Source organism: Oncorhynchus tshawytscha, unplaced genomic scaffold (assembly GCF_018296145.1).
Source record: "Oncorhynchus tshawytscha isolate Ot180627B unplaced genomic scaffold, Otsh_v2.0 Un_contig_2270_pilon_pilon, whole genome shotgun sequence".
Lineage (NCBI taxonomy): Eukaryota > Metazoa > Chordata > Actinopteri > Salmoniformes > Salmonidae > Oncorhynchus > Oncorhynchus tshawytscha.
Window position 1 is genome coordinate 1 of NW_024608176.1, and position 21,331 is coordinate 21,331.

Genomic DNA, 21,331 nt, shown 5'->3' on the forward strand with positions numbered 1-21,331 from the left:
CCAATAATTTTTTGTTTTTAAATGTGTTTGTAACTGAATGAACACTTTTATTTTAACATAATATAATACATCAATAAAATCAATTTAGACTCAAATAAATAATGAAACATGTTCAATTTGGTTTAAATAATGCAAAAACAAAGTGTTGGAGAAGAAAGTAAAAGTGCAATATGTGCTATGTAAGAAAGCTAACATTTATGTTCCTTGCTCAGAACATGAGAACATATGAAAGCTGGTGGTTCCTTTTACATGAGACTTCAATATTCCCAGGTAAGAAGTTTTAGGTTGCAGTTATTATAGGAATTATAGGACTATTTCTCTCTATACCATTTGTATTTCATATACCTTTGACTATTGGGTGCTCTTATTGGTACTTTAGTATTGCCAGTGTAACATTAAGCACGAAAGTGCTGTTTGAATGAATGCTTACAAGCCTGCTGCTGCCTACCACCGCTCAGTCAGACTGCTCTATCAAATATCAAATCATAGACTTAATTATAACATAATAATACACAGAAATATGAGCCTTAGCTCATTAATATGGTCAAATCCGGAAACTATCATTTCGAAAACAAAAAGTGTATTCTTTCAGTGAAATACGGAACCGTTCCGTGTTTTATCTAATGGGTGGCATCCCTAAGTCTAAATATTCCTGTACAACCTTCAATGTTATGTCATAATTAGGTCAAATTCTGAAAAATTAGTTTGCAACGAGCCAGGCGGCCCAAACTGTTGCATATACCCTGACTCTGCGTGCAATGAACGCAAGAGAAGTGACACAATTTTCCTATTTTAATATTGTCTGCTAACCTGGATTTCTTTTCACTAAATATGCAGGTTTAAAAATATATACTTCTGTGTATTGATTTTAAGAAAGGCATTGATGTTTATGGTTAGGTACATTCGTGCAACGATTGTGCTTTTTTTTGCTAACGCGCTTGTTAAATCACCCGTTTGGAGAAGTAGGCTATGATTCAATGATAAATTAACAGGCACCGCATTGATTATATGCAACGCAGGACAAGCTAGATAAACTAGTAATATCATTAACCATGTGTAGTTAACTAGTGATTGTGTTAACCTCTCTAGGGTAGGGGGCAGCATTTTGAATTTTGGATGAAAATCATGCCCAAATTACCTTCTTAATCTGACATGTTGGCTGGATTCACAACGAGTGTAGCTTTAATTGAGTACCTTATATGTAGCATTTTCACATTTGGATAAATAGCGTCCCCAATTTAAACTTCCTGCTACTCATGCTAGGAATAGAAGACATGCATATTATTTGTATATTTGGATAGAAAACACTCTGAAGGTTCTAAAACTGTTTGAATCATGTCTGTGAGTATAACAGAACTTATGTAGCAGGCAAAACCCTGAGGACTAACTGTTCAGATAAAAAAAAATTGGCCTCTGTCTGTTCCCTGAGTTGTCATTGGCAAGTGATATTGCTTAGGAACCTGTTTTCAGTTCCAAATGCTTCCAATGGATGCCACCAGTCTTTGGAATTTGGTTGAGGATATTCATTTGAGAAATGAAGAAGTACGGCCATCTTGGAAATGGGTAATACTGTTGAGAGTTGCGCAAGGTGTGAAATGGTTTGTTTTCTTCCTGTATTGAATACAGATTGCCCCGTCTACAATTTGATTGATTATTAACGTGTAAAAATACCTAAAGGTGTATTACAAAAGTAGTTAGAAATATTTTGGCAAAAGTTTATAGGCAACTTTTTGAAATATTTTGAAGTGACGTTGCGTTTGTTGGAAGCTGTTTTTTTCTGGATAAAACGCGTCAAATAAATTTGGATATATATGGAAGGAATATATAAAAGGACCAATTGTGATGTTTATGGGACATATTGGAGTGCCAACAAAAGAAGCTTGTCAAAGGTAATGCATGTTTTATATTTTATTTCTGCGTTTTGTGTAGCGCCTGCAGGGTTGAAATATGCTACATCCTTTGTTTACTATTGGGCTATCATCAGATAATAGCTTCTTATGCTTTCGCCGAAAAGCTTTTAAAATCTGACATGTTGGCTGGATTCACAACGAGTGTAGCTTTAATTGAGTACCTTATATGTGTGATTTAATGAAATGTGCATATAATTGACAGCTTAGGATAGAAAACACTCTAAAGTTTCCAAAACTGTTACAATAGGGTCTGTGAGTATAACAGAACTGATTTAGCGAAAACCTGAGAAAAATCCATTCAGGAAGTTGTTTTTTTGTTGGGTTTTGTAGTTTTCTATTCAATGCCATTACAGTATCCATTGACTTAGGACTCCGTTTGCAGTTCCTATGCCTTCCACTAGATGTCAACAGTCTTTAGAAATCGTTTCAGGCTTGTATTCTTATAAATGAGGGAGTAAGACCAATCTGAACGGCTGGACCCTAACATGACACAGAGTTTTTTCAGGCGCATGTGCATTTCTTGTTTACCTTTTACATTGACGAAGTTATTGTCTGGTTGAAATATTATAGATAATTTAGGCTAAAAAACAACCTGAGGGTTGAAAAAACAACCTGAGGGTTGAATATAAACATTGTTTAACATGTTTCTATGAGCTTTTACGGAAACAATTTGGATTTTCTTGTCTGATTGTTTTGACTGAGTTTGAGCCTGTGGATTACTGAAGAAAACGCGGTAACAAAACTGAGGTTTTTGGATATAAAGAGACTTCATCGAACAAAAGGAACATTTATTGAGTAAATGAATGTCTTCTGATTGCCACCATATGAAGATCATCAAAGGTAAGGGATTAATTTGATCTCTATTTCTGAGTTTTGTAACGCTTCTGCTTGGCTGGTTACTGTTTGTATTAATTTGTCAACTGGGCTATGTTCTGGACTAGGTATGTTCTGGGCTAGGTATGTTCTGGGCTAGGTATGTTCTGGGCTAGGTATGTTCTGGGCTAGGTATGTTCTGGGCTAGGTATGTTCTGGGCTAGGTATGTTCTGGGCTAGGTATGCTTTCGCCGAAAAGCATTTTATAAATATGACACTGTGTTATGTTTAACAAGAAGTTAATCTTTACACCTATGTAAAATATGTTTTGTTTTCTGAATTTTTACAATGAGCGTTTCTGTAATTGAATTTGTCGCTCTGCAACCTCACTGGATGTTGGCCAGATGGGACGCTAGCGTCCCACATACCCTGGAGAGGTTAAGATTGATTGTTTTTAATAAGATATGTCTAAAGCACCTTACCTTGGCTCCTTGCTGCACTCGCATAACAGGTAGTCAGCCTGCCACGCAGTCTCCTGGTGGAGTGCAATGTAATCGGCCATAATCGGTGTCCAAAAATGCACAATAACAACCAATTGTTACGAAAACTTGAAATCGGACCTAATTAATCGGCCATTCCGATTAATCGGTCAACCTCTAGACTGTGGACTGTATACTCAATACAAACTAAATCTGATACCTCACTGTCTAAATAGATATGGTGTGGACTGTATACTCAATACAAACTAAATCTGATACCTCACTGTCTAAATAGATATGGTGAGGACTGTATACTCAATACAAACTAAATCTGATACCTCATTGTCTGTCTTTTGACTGATACTGCTTTTTAAACTGGTCTGGTCAGTCTACTATAATATTTGTACTATACATGTTTCTATCTGCAGGCAATACTTTGATCATTTGTCATTTAAAATAATGAAACATCCATTTATGAATAGATATGGAAGGTTTCAGGACACTGATGAATCTGAATATTTAGAAAAAAATATACTGCCACTTTTCACCACCAAAAAATAGCAGAGTGAATTTAATATGATTTGACTCTTTGCAGGCTGTCACGCTGTCTAGTCACAGAGGAAGGCTGTGCTTCTCTGGTCTCAGCTCTGAGGTCAAACCCCTCACACCTGAGAGAGCTGGACCTGAGCTACAATCACCCAGGAGACTCAGGAGTCAGACTGCTCTCTGCTGGACTGGAGGATCCACACTGCAGACTGGAGAAACTCAAGTATGTAGAGGGTTTATGTCAATGTTCATATCAGACATGTTTGACTTATCAGGCTAGTTAAGACAAACATTCTTACCACCACTTAGACAAAGTTATATGCTGACTGTTTGTGTGTGTGTGTGTGTGAGAGAGTTCACGTGTATCACTCAATGACTGTCTGTTCTTCTGCTTACCGCTACAGTGTGGAACATGGTGGAGAGTACACAATGAAACCTGGGCTTAGAAAATGTGAGTCTTGACTGATGTGAAGAATATGACTAAGAATAAGTCTTAATTCAAGTTAAGTCAGGTTTTGTGGGAGAAATTAGGTACATATATGGATAAATATACTGTCCTATATAAAAGAGGGATGCATTTGCCATTCTGGTAAGGTACATTGTCTATTGTATAGGACAGGAAGCCAGAGTGGGGCCATGGGAGAGGGCAACACATAGGCGCCTAGACCAGCTGGGCATACAAGGATCAAAGGGATAGAAAAAGGAGGGGGTCAGCCAAATGACCAACTGATGGATTACAGACATCAATCACAGGGCAGCTGGACCCTAAAGCTAAAGGAGATGAAAGACACATACAAAAGACACACAGAGTTAATTACAGAGATAAAGCAAGCCTATAGCATAGAGGAATGTATAGTATTTTTAGTATAGCTGAGCATGCTAAAAACAGAAGAGACACATAGTCTGCTGACCCTAGATAACACACAAACAGGAGAACGCAGTAAGCTGAGTGAAGGGTCAAAGCAAGGGTCTTGTCACCATTAGGATCTAATGGAAAGCAGATGGGGGCGTTATTGGGCTGAACAAGCAGGAAGCACGGATTGGGATGTAACTTAATTTGCATATGGGAGGGACTTATATGGTAGGTGTATAACTCAGAGCGAGGGCTCTGAAAAAAGTGTGTGTGTTCCGCGGACCGCTCCGGCTTATGATACTGTTGTATTAAAAGTCTATATTGATTTTCACAAAGTTCTTGGTTGTGTCATATTTGAACCGATTTGCCACTATAGTTTCAAGTTAAGTCAAGTTAAGGCAAGACCACCAAAGACCACCATGATTACAGAAGCAGAAATCAGGGACACCAAAGTTTACAAAGAGTTGCTTTGACAATGTGTGTGTGTGTGTGTGTGTGTGTGTGTGTGTGTGGTGTGTTCGTGTTACATAAGAAATGTGTGTGTGAAATGAATGTGAATAAGTGTGTTTTATATTACCATACAGTATAACATATGATCATTCAACAAGTCTCAAGTTACCTTAACTTCTCCTTTTGATACCTAGAAACATCTACTTTAAATGAATTAGTGAAAAGTGAGTTAACATTCTAATGTGAATGATGATGATTTCTAATATTGTGTCTGGTTTCATCCATCAGATGTCTGTGATCTCACACTGGACCCAAACACAGTAAACAGACTCCTCTCTCTGTCTGAGGAGAACAGAAAGGTGACACGTAGGAGAGAGAAGCAGCCGTATCCTGATCACCCAGAGAGATTTGAGGACTGGTACCAGGTGCTGTGTAGAGAGGGTCTGACTGGGCGCTGTTACTGGGAGGTAGAGAGGAGTGGGAGTGGGGCTGATATAGGAGTGACATATAAGAAAATCAGCAGGAGAGGAGAGGATGATGGCAGTAGGATTGGATACAATGACAAGTCCTGGAGTCTGTTCTGCTCTGACAACCGTTACACTGCCAGGCACAATAATATTCACATAAACGTCCCCTCCTCCAGCTCCCACAGAGTAGGAGTGTATCTGGACTGGCCAGCCGGCACTCTGTCCTTCTACAGAGTCTCCTCTGACACACTGACCCACCTGTACACATTCACCTCCACATTCACTGAGCCCCTCTATCCAGGGTTTAGGGTTTGGTATGATGACTCCTCAGTGTCCTTGTGTCAGGTGGTCCCTGTGTCAAACACAAAATGATGTTTCACTCGAATCATGGTCATGTTCAGTAAGTATCAAGGAACAAGGCAAGACCCAAATGCGGAAACAGGAGGCAGATGGTTGGAGTCGTACAGTGTTAATTAATCCAAAGGGTCGTGGACAGGCAAAAAGGTAAAAACCATTAGGTGCAGAGTGGCAGACAGGCTTGTGGTCAAGGCAGGCAGAATGGTCAGGTAGGAGGGTACAAAGTCCAGAAACAGGCAAGGGTCAAAACCAGGAGGACTACAAAAAGGAGAATGCAAAAAGCAGGAGAACGGGAAAACCTCTGGTTGACTTGGAAACATACAAGACGAACAGGCACAGAGAGACAGGAAACACAGGGATATATACACCAGGGAAACACAGGGATAAATACACTGTCCCAGAGAGACAGGAAACACAGGGATAAATACACTGGTACAGAGAGACAGGAAACACAGGGATAAATACACTGGTACAGAGAGACAGGAAACACAGGGATAAATACACTGGTACAGAGAGACAGGAAACACAGGGATAAATACACTGGTACAGAGAGACAGGAAACACAGGGATAAATACACTGGCACAGAGAGACAGGAAACACAGGGATAAATACACTGGTACAGAGAGACAGGAAACACAGGGATAAATACACTGGTACAGAGAGACAGGAAACACAGGGATAAATACACTGGCACAGAGAGACAGGAAACACAGGGATAAATACACTGGGGAAAATGAGCGACACCTGGAGTGGGTGGAGACATTCACAAGGACAGGTGAAACAGATCAGGGCATGACAGTAAGACACACTGGAGCAACAATGTAGAATATCTCTCTAGTGTGTAAACATATGATTGCAAATATTCTTGAATAAACACCATTGAAGTTGACAGACATTGTCAACTAGAGTCATTCATTAATAGGATGAATCACCACACTGTGTTGTAAAAACTGGTTTCATTTAGAAATCATTGATCGTGTTGATATTGGGCTTTTTGGTGTTTGTAAATATTGTAGAATGTTTATTTGTCAAATTCTTGACACAACAATCTTGTTTGTGTATAAACTCAATTCAACTGAATGAAAAGATGTGACTAATAAAGGATCATCAACCAGATGGAAGAAGAGAGGTGGAAATGTTTTAATATTGATCACAATATGACAGTACAGTAATAGATGGAAGAAGAAGAGAGGTGGAAATGTTTTAATATTGATCACAATATGACTTTATTAGTCTCTTTTGTTTTGTATTCATTATTTAGTATGGTCAGGTCTGAGTTGGGGTGGGCAGTCTATGTTTGATTTTCTGATTTGCCCCCACCAAGAAATGTTTGGGGCTGACTCTATGGTTCTCAATCAGAGGCAGCGCCTCCGCCCGTCATTAGTTGTCTCTGATTGAGGGCGGCGAGGTAGCCAGGCTGTGCCCAGGGTTTTCCATGGGTGATCCTCCCATGTCCAGATGGCTGTTCCTGCTGCAGCTGCCTGTCACCACGGTTGTTATTTGTTGGGTGATTCTGTAACAGTGTTTTCTTCTGTTGAAGGAGAGGCGGACCAAAAAACGCAGCATTTTGGTTATTATTCATGGTTCTTTAATAAAGAAACTATCACATGAACAGACTAACAAAACCAAGAAATGTGAAAAACCAAAACAGCCCTATCTGGTGCAAACACAGAGACAGGAACAATCACCCACAAAACCCAACACCAAACAGGCTACCTAAATATGGTTCCCAATCAGAGACAATGACTAACACCTGCTTCTGATTGAGAACCAATCAGGCCAAACACAGAAACAGACAAACTAGACAACAAATAGAATGCCTACTCAGATCACACCCTGAGAAACATACAAAGCAAACTTTGGTCAAACAGATGCAGAAGAGCAAGTGTAAATGTAGATGATATCTGAAGTACACTGATCACAAATATACATAACAGGGGTTGTGTTCCAACTTTGGTCATAGTTACAGTGTCTTTATGTCATTTCTACATCCTCCCTCTCTGGTGTAAATGTTTTACCACCTACTGATCACAATCCTTACACACACCTGGCAACCTTCAACACCTGTTGTGTTCAGTACACACCTGGTCTTATATACACCTGCTCCTCATCATTGTTTAAAGTCTTTATGTGATATATTTCATTACTCTCCCACTCTGGTGCTCAATTCCCACCTGGCAACCTTCCTGGACCTGGCAACCTCCTCATCATTACTCACCTGGCAACCTTTATTACTCACCTGCTCCTCATCATTACACACACCTGGCAACCTTCACTATTCACACCTGCTCCTCATCATTACACACACCTGGCAACCTTCACTATTCACACCTGCTCCTCATCATTACACACACCTGGCAACCTTCACTATTCACACCTGCTCCTCATCATTTCACACACCTGGCAACCTTCACTACTCACACCTGCTCCTCATCATTAGACACACCTGGCAACCTTTATTATTCACACCTGCACCTGGCAACCATCATTACCACACCTGGCTCCTTCATTACACACACCTGGCAACCTTCATTATTCACACCTGCTCCTCATCATTACACACACCTGGCAACCTTCATTACTCACACCTGCTCCTCATCATTAGACACACCTGGCAACCTTCATTACTCACCTGCTCCTCATCATTACACACACCTGGCAACCTTCATTACTCACCTGCTCCTCATCATTAGACACACCTGGCTTCATTTCACCTGCTCCTCACTGGCAACCTTCATTACTCACCTGCTCCTCATCATCAGACACACCTGGCAACCTTCATTACTCACCTGCTCCTCATCATCAGACACACCTGGCAACCTTCATTACTCACCTGTTCCTCATCATCAGACACACCTGGCAACCTTCATTACTCACCTGTTCCTCATCATCAGACACACCTGGCAACCTTCATTACTCACCTTTTCCTCATCATCAGACACACCTGGCAACCTTCATTACTCACACCTGCTCCTCATCATTAGACACACCTGGCAACCTTCATTACTCACACCTGCTCCTCATTCATTAGACACACCTGGCACACGTTCATTACTCACACCTGCTCCTCATCATTACTGGCAACCTTCATTCACCTGCTCCTCATCATTAGACACACCTGGCAACCTTCATTACTCACACCTGCTCCTCATCATTACACACACCTGGCAACCTTCATTATTCACACCTGCTCCTCATCATTACACACACCTGGCAACCTTCATTACTCACACCTGCTCCTCATCATTACACACACCTGGCAACCTTCATTACTCACACCTGCTCCTCATCATTACACACACCTGGCAACCTTCATTACTCACACCTGCTCCTCATCATTACACACACCTGGCAACCTTCATTACTCACCTGCTCCTCATCATTAGACACACCTGGCAACCTTCATTACTCACCTGCTCCTCATCATTACTCACACCTGCTCCTCATCATTACACATATCTGGCAACCTTCATTACTCACCTGCTCCTCATCATTAGACAAACCTGGCAACCTTCATTACTCACCTGCTCCTCATCTTTAGACACACCTGGCAACCTTCCTTACTCACACCTGCTCCTCGTCATTAGACACACCTGGCAACTTCATTTCACCTGTTCCTCATCATTTGGCTTTCATTACTCACACCTGCTCCTGGGATTACACACCTGGCAACCTTCATTACTCACACCTGCTCCTCATCATTAGACACACCTGGCAACCTTCATTACTCACACCTGCTCCTCATCATTAGACACACCTGGCAACCTTCATTACTCACCTGCTCCTCATCTTTAGACACACCTGGCAACCTTCCTTACTCACACCTGCTCCTCATCATTAGACACACCTGGCAACCTTCATTACTCACACCTGCTCCTCATCATTAGACACACCTGGCAACCTTCATTACTCACCTGCTCCTCAACATTAGACACACCTGGCAACCTTCATTACTCACACCTGCTCCTCGTCATTAGACACACCTGGCAACCTTCATTACTCACACCTGCACCTCATCATTAGACACACCTGGCAACCTTCATTACTCACACCTGCTCCTCATCATTACACACACCTGGCAACCTTCATTACTCACACCTGTTCCTCATCATTACACACACCTGGCAACCTTCAGAACTCACACCTGCTCCTCATCATTAGACACACCTGGCAACCTACTCATCAGTCATTCACTCTGCCCTGTTATCTCCCATCAAGACACCTTCATTACTCACACCTGCTCCTCATCATTAGACACACCTGGCAAACCTTCATTACTCACACCTGCTCAGTCATTAGACACACCTGGCAACCTTCATTACTCACACCTGTTAGACTGTTCATTATCTCCCACACCTGGCAACCTTAATGTACTCTGACCTGCCGTTCTCCCATCATTAGATTATTCTATTTCACACCTGTTATCTCCCATCAGTCATTATGACTACCTGGCAACCTGTTGTTACTCACACCTCACCTCATCATTACACACCTTCATTTATCTGTTATGTTTCATGTTGTGTTATCTCCCTCAGTCACACACTGGTTATGTTTCTATGTTAGACTGTTGTTATCTCCCATCAGTCACTGGTTATGTTTCTATGTTAGACTGTTGTTATCTCCCATCAGTCAGTACTGGTTATGTTTCTATGTTAGACTGTTGTTATCTCCCTCAGTTGTACTGGTTATGTTTCTATGTTAGACTGTTGTATCAGTCAGTACTGGATGTTTCTATGTTAGACTGATACTGTTATCTTGTCTAATACTGTTGTTATCTCCCATCAGTCAGATACTGGTTATGTTTCATGTTAACTGTTGTTATCTACCCATCAGTCAGAACTGGACAAATGTTTAATATGTTAGACTGTTGTTATCTGATATCAGTCAGTACTGGTAATCATTCTGTTGTTACTACTGTATGATACTGAGAGAACAGGACACTAATCATTTTGTTGTTACTACTGTATGATACTCAGTCAGAACAGGACACTAATCATTCTGTTGTTACTACTGTATGATACTGAGAGAACAGGACACTAATCATTATGTTGTTACTACTGTATGATACTGAGAGAACAGGACACTAATCATTATATTGTTACTACTGTATGATACTGAGAGAACAGGACACTAATCATTTATGTTGTTACTACTGTATGATACTGAGAGAACAGGACACTAATCATTATATGTTGTTACTACTGTATGATACTGAGAGAACAGGACACTAATCATTATGTTGTTACTACTACTGTATGATACTGAGAGAACAGGACACTAATCATTCTGTTGTTACTACTGTATGATACTGAGAGAACAGGACACTAATCATTTATGTTGTTACTACTGTATGATACTGAGAGAACAGGACACTAATCATTATGTTGTTACTACTGTATGATACTGAGAGAACAGGACACTAATCATTATGTTGTTACTACTGTATGATACTGAGAGAACAGGACACTAATCATTATGTTGTTACTACTGTATGATACTGAGAGAACAGGACACTAATCATTATGTTGTTACTACTGTATGATACTGACACCTGTCCAGTTCTCTCATGTCAGAAGGGGGAAAGGAACATATGAATTCATACATCACCAGTACTGACTGATGGGAGAGCTATTGCCTTGTGTGTGGTGATAAAGTATGTAGCTCAATAGCTAAGTTGAGACACATATTGCCACAGAGTCACCATGACGGTAGGCCCTTAACTCCACCTTGGGAACACCATTCACATAACCCCCACCGTGAGCCTATGGACATGAGTCACCATGACGGTAGGCCCTTAACTCCACCTTGGGAGCACCATTCACATAACCCCCACCGTGAGCCTATGGACATGAGTCACCATGACGGTAGGCCCTTAACTCCACCTTGGGAACACCATTCACATAACCCCCACCGTGAGCCTATGGACATGCTGCACTATTAACTCAATGTTTTTACCTCGGTTTTTACCTCGGTATCATCGTCTTCATCAGACAGGAAATACATCAGGTAAACAGGATTGAGGCGTCTCCTTCAAGGGTCATTTAACTTGGCAAGTCAGTTAAGAACAAATTCTTATTTTCAATGATGGCCTAGGAACAGTGGGTTAATTAACTGCCTGTTCAGGGGCAGAATGACAGATTTGTACCTTGTCAGCTCGGGGTTTTGAACTTGCAACCTTCCGGTTACTAGTCCAATGCTCTAACCACCCTCAAGCCATTTTAAATGTAAGTCCAGAAAATAAAAGGTGTAATAATATTTATGCAGTAAGTCAAGAAAATCATGAAAAGCAATCAAATTAATAATTTACCTTTGATGATCTTCGGATGTTTTCACTCACAAGACTCCCAGTTACACAACAAATGTTCTTTTTGTTCCATAAAAATTATTTTTATACCCAAAATACCGACGTTTGTTTGTCGCGTTATGTTCAGAAATCCACAGGAAAGAGCGGTCACGACAACGCAGACGTATATTCCAAATAGTCTCCATAATGTCCACAGAAACATGTCAAACGTTTTTATAGTCAAACCTCAGGTTGTTTTTAAAACATATATTCGATAATATATCAACCGGGTGTGTAGGTTTTTCAGTAACACCGGGAGAAACAATGGCCGCTTTACTCTGTAGCGCAAAACTCACTCTGAGTGCCCCCACCTATCCACTTACGCAATGTGATCTTTCACGCTCATTTTTCAAAATAAAAGCCTGAAACCATGTCTAAAGACTGTTGACACCTTAGGAAGCCATAGAAAAAGGAATCTGGTTGATATCCCTTTAAATGGATGATAGGCATGCATAGGTACAGAGAGGTTTCAAAATAAGAGGCACTTCCTGATTGGATTTTCCTCAGGTTTTCGCCTGCAATATCAGTTATGTTATACTCACAGACAATATTTTTACAGTTTTGGAAACTTTAGAGTGTTTTCTATCCTAATCTGACAATTATATGCATATTCTCGTTTCTGGGGCTGAGAAATAGGCCGTTTCAAATGGGTATGTTTTTTTAGCCAAAAACGAAAATACTGCCCCCTACACGCAAAAGGTTAAGCATTAAACAAAAGTGTGTACACTATTTTAAAAATCTAATCTTATGTTTACAGCGGACAGCACGCCAACAAGAATACATGAGGCATTATGGACCCTACCGGTGACTGACTTCGGCACCCAGGACATACATAGTAAAACACCTAGACCTGATGATAATTTCAACGCTGTAAATGACAAGGACGAGGAAGACGATGTGTTGATGTATGAAGCGGCCAAACAGCTTGACACAGGTAGAGGCAGAAACAATATTCACTGAAGATATTCTAAAAGTGGAGGACATTGAATTGTCCGGTATGCCTTTGTCAATTGTATGTATTTTTTAGTTATGTTAAAATGTATATATTTCATATAAATATATTTTTATATTATTTAAAACGTCTATAGGATACCCAGCTGCTGCCGGGAATAATTGATTTGGATCATCCAACATTAGATGTTATAACTATTGAAGATTGAAAAAGGTGTTTTAAGAAATACATTTGGTCGATTGACAGATTTGTACTATTATAAAAAATAATATAATATGACCCCTTCTGAACGCCCACGGGCAGCTAGCAGGTTGTCCAGTCGAATCGACATGTCTATCAGTTCATCAAGGGAGAGTGTGGTGTCCCGACAAGCTAGCTCCCGACGGACGTCCTCCCGGAGACTGCAACTTTAATGGTCCATCAGGGCCCTGTCATTCCACCCAGCACCAGCAGCCAGGGTAATGAACTCCAACGCGAAGTCCTGCGCACTCCTCGTCTTCTGTCTGAGGTGGAACAGTCGCTCACCCGCTGCTTTGCCCTCTGGTGGGTGGTCGAATGCAGCTCGAAAATGGCGGGTGAACTCCGGGTAGTGGTCCCGAGCCGAGTCTTGGCTGTTCCAGACAGCGTTGGCCCAGTCCAGGGCCCTACCCATCAAATAGGAGACGAGGAGGCTCACACTCTCCTCACCCGAGGGAGCCGGACGCACGGTAACCAAGTAGAGCTCGAGCTGGAGCAAAAATCCCTGGCACTCAGCCGCCGCTCCATCGTACTCCCTCGGGGGGGAGAGTGTGCTGGACCCAGAGGACGACGTAGGTGGAGTAGGTGGCGTCGTCTGTGGGGGAGCTGGGGTAGACGTCAGTAGACCATTCTTCTCCCATCGCTCCATCCTCTCCATCATCTGGTCCATCGCTGAACCGATCCGATGGAGGACAGCTGTATGATGATGTACGCGCTCTTCCATAGTTGGGAGAGGGGTGGTCGCTGCTCCTGCTGACTCCATTGGTGGTGCGGGCCTCTGTTACGACTTCTATAAATGGTGCGGTGGAGGAGTGAAACGCAGAGAGCAGGTAATATCGTACGTGAATCTATTTATTCCAACGACAGCGGAGACATGGACATGCCAACACTAGGGCGTATGAAACCACCTGTCCAAAATACACAGGAATACACACCAACACCAAAATAACAGAGAACAGGCCCGCACAAATACCCAGCGGGCCTAGTGTCCTTAAAAAGCCTACAAACAACACCAACTCAAAACAGGTGTACCCAATTAAACCCAATTAACCAGTTGATCCTAGGGCTGAATACTGCCCCCTTTGGAGGAAGTGCGTGCCCATAGTAAACTGAAAATATTTTTTCCAAAATTGCTAATATATGCATATAATAATTATTATTGAATAGAAAACACTCTAAAGTTTCTAAAACCGTTTAAATTATGTCTGTATGTAAAGCAGAACTCCCAGGGCAGCCTTTCTTCCAAACTCTCTCTTGTCAACAGAAAAGTTGGGACAACTTTGACGTCATCGCCCCCACCCTTCCCAACCAGCTACGGATCCAGGAACAGTTTCTATGTGTTCAGCGCGATGTCTGCTTTCAAATGACCCGTTCTTTGTGAGAATCTAGCGCGCCCCCTGTCCTTTGGCGGGCTAAAACATTGGGGTCACGGGAATATACATGCACTCTATTGCGCGCCTCTGCCTTTTTTTCCATGAAGCACCAATTGACTTCGGTTTGTCTGTTCGCGCTGATCTTTGTTTTACACGATTAAAACATCCTAAAGCTCGATTCTGCACTTAGTTTGACCAGTTTAGTCGACATATAATATGTAATTTTGAAGTTATGATGCGCAAGAGTGCGGGACCAGAAGTCATTTTGGGTGCATTTCAGCTGAAGCTGTTGGCATATGCTAATACAGAGACACACAACTTGAAACCAAACAATGTATTGGGTAAGTATAACTCCTTCCACGTCTTCTGATCGAAGAACATCAAAGGTAAGGGAATATTTATGTGGTTCATTTTGGGTTTCTGTGCTCTCCAAACGTAGAGGAGACATACAGCTAATATCTGAGCGCCGCCTCATATTATAGCCTAGTGAACGAATTCTGTAACGTTAAAAATAAATGTAACACAGCGGTTGCATTAAGAAGAAGTGTATCTTTGTAACTATATGTAGAACATGTATATTTAGTCATGTGTATTGCTTGTTATCTGACGTTATCTGTCGGAGCTATCATAATTTCTCCGGACATTTGAGTAGCATTTTTCAAAAATGTCGTCATTGTAAACAGAGATTTATGGATATAAATAGCATATTATTGAAAAAAAAATGTACTGTATAACATGTCCTATTACTGTCATCTGATGAAGAATTTCAAAAGGTTAGTGAATGATTTATTTTTTAATCCTGCTTTTATAATTTTATATTTTCTGGGACAAAATGGCCGCCTCTTGTCTTTTGTTTCGGTGGTGGTCTAATATAAATGTGTGGTGTGTTTTCGCCGTAAAACATTTTAGAAATCTGACTTGCTGGGTAGATGAACAAGGTGTTTATCTTTCATTTGAGCTGTTGGACTTGTATAGGTGTGGAGGTTAAATATTTCTAAGAATATTTTTCGCATTTTGCGTTATGGTAATGAGCTGAGCCTGTAGTCACGCTCCCGGATCCGGGATGGGTAGGATCAACTTAACAGAAACAAACGGAAAGGGAATCGATGGCAGCTAATAGGCCGGCGACGACGACCGCCGAGCGCCGCCCGAACAGGAAGAGGCACCATCTTCGGTGAGATTCGTGACAAGCAGCCCCATATAATAATGTACAGTAGCGCCAACTTACAAGAATGTGTTTACCAGGCAGTGATTTAAATGAGCTCTAATTCATACATACAATTATATACTGTATATTTGATACAATTACCCCGTTAAAATCTGTTGTTACAAAATCACTTGTCATTGTGTACATTTCAAGGTTTCACAAGCATAAAACAATCTAAATAATGTTTCTTGGACTAACACACTGTTGAGTTTCCTGTTTACTAAAGAACAATCACTAAGACAAAACACAAAAAGTTGTAATATAAACTGTCATTCTATACTGAAAACAGGTAAATTCTGAAAGATTATGATGTTGATGTGATAACACATTTTTATATTAATCTCTCAATTTAGGATAATACTGTTTATTTGATACTTTACATAAATTGTATTATTTATATGTTTATTTGTCTCATAACATGCTAATACACTACCAAGCAATGCAAACAGATATGGAATTAACACCATAACAGATGTGTGTCTTTTTGGATGAAGAATTGATCACTAATACTAATAGACAGGATCAGATCCTCTTTCCTATTCAGGCATCATAATACACAGCCACATGCAAATCCATCAACTCCACCAATAAAACACTGAACACTAAATGCTAAATACGGCTGCTAGAATCCTGACTAGAACCATTTTTTTGATCATATTACTCCAGTGCTAGCCTCTCTACACTGGCTTCCTGTCAAAGCAAGGGCTGATTTCAAGGTTTTACTGCTAACCTACAAAGCATTACATGGGCTTGCTCCTACCTATCTCTCTGATTTGCTCCTGCCATACATACCTACACGTACGCTACGGTCACAAGACGCAGGCCTCCTAATTGTCCCTAGAATTTCTAAGCAAACAGCTGGAGGCAGGGCTTTCTCCAATAGAGCTCCATTTTTATGGAACGGTCTGCCTACCCATGTCAGAGACGCAAACTCGGTCTCAACCTTTAAGTCTTTACTGAAGACTCATCTCTTCAGTGGGTCATATGATTGAGTGTAGTCTGGTCCAGGAGTGGGAAGGTGAACGGAAAGGCTCTGGAGCAACGAACCGCCCTTGCTGTCTCTGCCTGGCCGGTTCCCCTCTTTCCACTGGGATTCTCTGCCTCTAACCCTATTACAGGGGCTGAGTCACTGGCTTACTGGGGCGCTCTCATAACGTCCCTGGGAGGGGTGCGTCACCTGAGTGGGTTGATTCACTGATGTGGTCATCCTGTCTGGGTTGGCGCCCCCCCCTTGGGTTGTGCCATGGCGGAGATCTTTGTGGGCTATACTCGGCCTTGTCTCAGGATGGTAAATTGGTGGTTGAAGATAGTGGTGTGGTGTGGGGGCTCTAGTGGTGTGGGGACTGTGCTTTGGCAGAGTGGGTGGGGTTATATCCTTCCTGTTTGGCCCTGTCCGGGGTGTCCTCGGATGGGGCCACAGTGTCTCCTGACCCCTCCTGTCTCAGCCTCCAGTATTTATGCTGCAGTAGTTTATGTGTCGGGGGCTAGGGTCAGTTTGTTATATCTGGAGTACCTCTCCTGTCCTATTCGGTGTCCTGTGTGAATCTAAGTGTGCGTTCTCTAATTCTCTCTTTCTCTCTCTCTCGGAGGACCTGAGCCCTAGGACGATGCCCCAGGACTACCTGACATGATGACTCCTTGCTGTCCCCAGTCCACCTGGCCGTGCTGCTGCTCCAGTTTCAACTGTTCTGCCTTATTATTATTCGACCATGCTGGTCATTTATGAACATTTGAACATCTTGGCCATGTTCTGTTATAATCTCCACCCGGCACAGCCAGAAGAGGACTGGCCACCCCACATATGCTCTCTCTAATTCTCTCTTTCTTTCTCTCTCTCGGAGGACCTGAGCCCTAGGACCATGCCCCAGGACTACCTGACATGATGACTCCTTGCTGTCCCCAGTCCACCTGACCGTGCTGCTGCTCCAGTTTCAACTGTTGTGCCTTATTATTATACGACCATGCTGGTCATGTATGAACATTTGAACATCTTGGCCATGTTCTGTTATAATCTCCACCCTGCACAGCCAGAAGAGGACTGGCCACCACACATAGCCTGGTTCCTCTCTAGGTTTCTTAATAGGTTTTGGCCTTTCTAGGGAGTTTTTCCTAGCCACCGTGCTTCTACACCTGCATTGCCTGCTGTTTGGGGTTTTAGGCTGGGTTTCTGTACAGCACTTTGAGATATCAGCTGATGTACGAAGGGCTATATAAATAAATTTGATTTGATTTGATGTCACTATTTCATCACCATCCAGTAATGGATCAAGTGTTTTCTGTTTCTTTGTTTAAAGCACCGAGCTTCCAATGTCTGGAGACAATCAAGGTGGTACATTCAAATCTGGAGACAATCAACAGGTACATTCAAATCTGGAGACAATCAAGGTGGTACATTCAAATCTGGAGACAATCAACAGGTACATTCAAATCTGGAGACAATCAAGGTGGTACATTCAAATCTGGAGACAATCAACAGGGTACATTCAAATCTGGAGACAATCAACAGGGTACATTCAAATCTGGAGACATTCAAGGTGGTACATTCAAATCTGGAGACAATCAAGGTGGTACATTCAAATCTGGAGACAATCAACAGGGTACATTCAAATCTGGAGACAATCAACAGGGTACATTCAAATCTGGAGACAATCAACAGGGTACATTCAATAGACCCAAATAAAACGTATGTGAACAGTTTTTAAATTGAATTTTCTGTTTTGTTTTTGTTACAACCAACAGGTCTTCCTAACATTTGCCATAACTAGTAAACCTTACCTCCTGAATGTATATGGGCTCCCATATATGGACCTGGGAACACATGGGAGGGGTGGGAACACAAGCCATTCTAAGTAATTGAGCCGAGAACATAATTGCTATATTGTAATTAAAATCATTGACCCATAAGAGAACACATGACCAAAGCAAAGCATGACCCATATAGAATTAAAATAACATTATTCTTAATGAGAAATATAATCTAATAAACAAATGTTTGCATAATGAAAGACATGAAAACTGTCTCCAACAATGTATTTAGATATGTATAAAAGTTTGATATTGGCAGTAAGGTCAGTGAGCCTAACAATAGACAATAGTTATTGTGGGAGGTTCAGGGATAAATATAGTGAAGGATCATGAATGTTAAAGATTTGTTCACAGTGGGGATTTTGAAAGAGGGGATTAGAACCCCAAAGTAATAGGATTCTGAAAGAGGGGATTAGAACCCCAAAGTAATAGGATTCTGAAAGAGGAGGATTAGAACCCCAAAGTAATAGGATTCTGAAAGAGGGGGATTAGAACCCCAAAGTAATAGGATTCTGAAAGAGGGGATTAGAACCCCAAAGTAAAAGGATTCTGAAAGAGGGGATTAGAATCCCAAAGTAATAGGAATCTGAAAGAGGGGGATTAGAACCCCAAAGTAATAAGATTCTGAAAGAGGGGATTAGAACCCCAAAGTAATAGGATTCTGAAAGAGGGAGACTAGAACCCCAAAGTAATAGGATTCTGAAAGAGGGGATTAGAATCCCAAAGTAATAGGAATCTGAAAGAGGGGGATTAGAACCCCAAAGTAATAGGATTCTGAAAGAGGGGATTAGAACCCCAAAGTAATAAGATTTTGAAAGAGGGGGATTAGAACCCCAAAGAAATAGGATTCTGAAAGAGGGGATTAGAACCCCAAAGTAATAGGATTCTGAAAGAGGGGGATTAGAACCCCGAAGTAATAGGATTCTGAAAGAGGGGATTAGAACCCCAAAGTAATAGCATTCTGAAAGAGGGGATTAGAACCCCGAAGTAATAGGATTCTGAAAGAGGGGGATTAGAACCCCAAAGAAATAGGATTCTGAAAGAGGGGATTAGAACCCCAAAGTAATAGGATTCTGAAAGAGGGATTAGAACCCCGAAGTAATAGGATTCTGAAAGAGGGGATTAGAACCCCAAAGTAATAGGATTCTGAAAGAGGGAGACTAGAACCCCAAAGTAATAGGATTCTGAAAGAGGGGGATTAGAACCCCAAAGTAATAGGATTCTGAAAGAGGGGATTAGAACCCCAAAGTAATAGGATTCTGAAAGAGGGGATTAGAACCCCAAAGTAATAGGATTCTGAAAGAGAGGATTAGAACCCCAAAGTAATAGGATTCTGAAAGAGGGGATTAGAACTGAGCTGATTTACCTACCTCTGAACAGACCAAAGAGCTGATTTACCTACCTCTGAACAGACCAAAGAGCTAACAATCCCTGAAACTGTGTATGATAATTCCGACTCGTAAGTCTAATGGCTATTGTAGATATTAGCTACAGAGGGAGTTTACATTATGTCAAAGAGCTCTATAACGGCAAAGAGAGCAATGAATTGACCTAAGTGACCTCAAAGAAGCTCAGCCTACTTTATGATAGAGATGGCATGGATGTGTACTGAACCTGTATCCATAATAAAACAAAGGGATGTGTACTGAACCTGTATCCATATTAAAACAAAGGGATGTGTACTGAACCTGTATCCATATTAAAACAAAGGGATGTGTACTGAACCTGTATCCATAATAAAACAAAGGGATGTGTACTGAACCTGTATCCATATTAAAACAAAGGGATGTGTACTGAACCTGTATCCATATTAAAACAAAGGGATGTGTACTGAACCTGTACCCATAATAACACAAAGGGATGTGTACTGAACCTGTATCCATATTAAAACAAAGGGATGTGTACTGAACCTGTATCCATATTAAAACAAAGGGATGTGTACTGAACCTGTATCCATATTAAAACAAAGGGATGTGTACTGAACCTGTACCCATAATAAAACAAAGGGATGTGTACTGAACCTGTACCCATAATAAAACAAAGGGATGTGTACTGAACCTGTACCCATAATAAAACAAAGGGATGTGTACTGAACCTGTATCCATATTAAAACAAAGGGATGTGTGCTGAACCTGTATCCATAATAAAACAAATTCCTCTATGGTCAAATTAATCTAAAGGCTTTAATGAAGTGGCAGCTGCATTCATATAGATGATGTCACTATAGTCTAGGACCAGTAAGAACATAGATTGAATTATGCTTTGTACTATTAAAAAGAGGCCTGACAAATTTCTATAGAAGAAGCCCTTTTTATACTCAGCATCTTAATGAACTGTACTATTAAAAAAGAGGCCTGACAAATTTCTATAGAAGAAGCCCCTTTTTATACTCAGCATCTTAATGAACTAACTCATCAAAATGTTTAAAACCTCTTAAAGATAGGGCTGATTGCTGCCCCCTTTGGGGTGATTGGGTGCCCATAGTAAACAGAAAAAAATCTGTCAAAAATTGCTAATATATGCATATAAAAATTATTA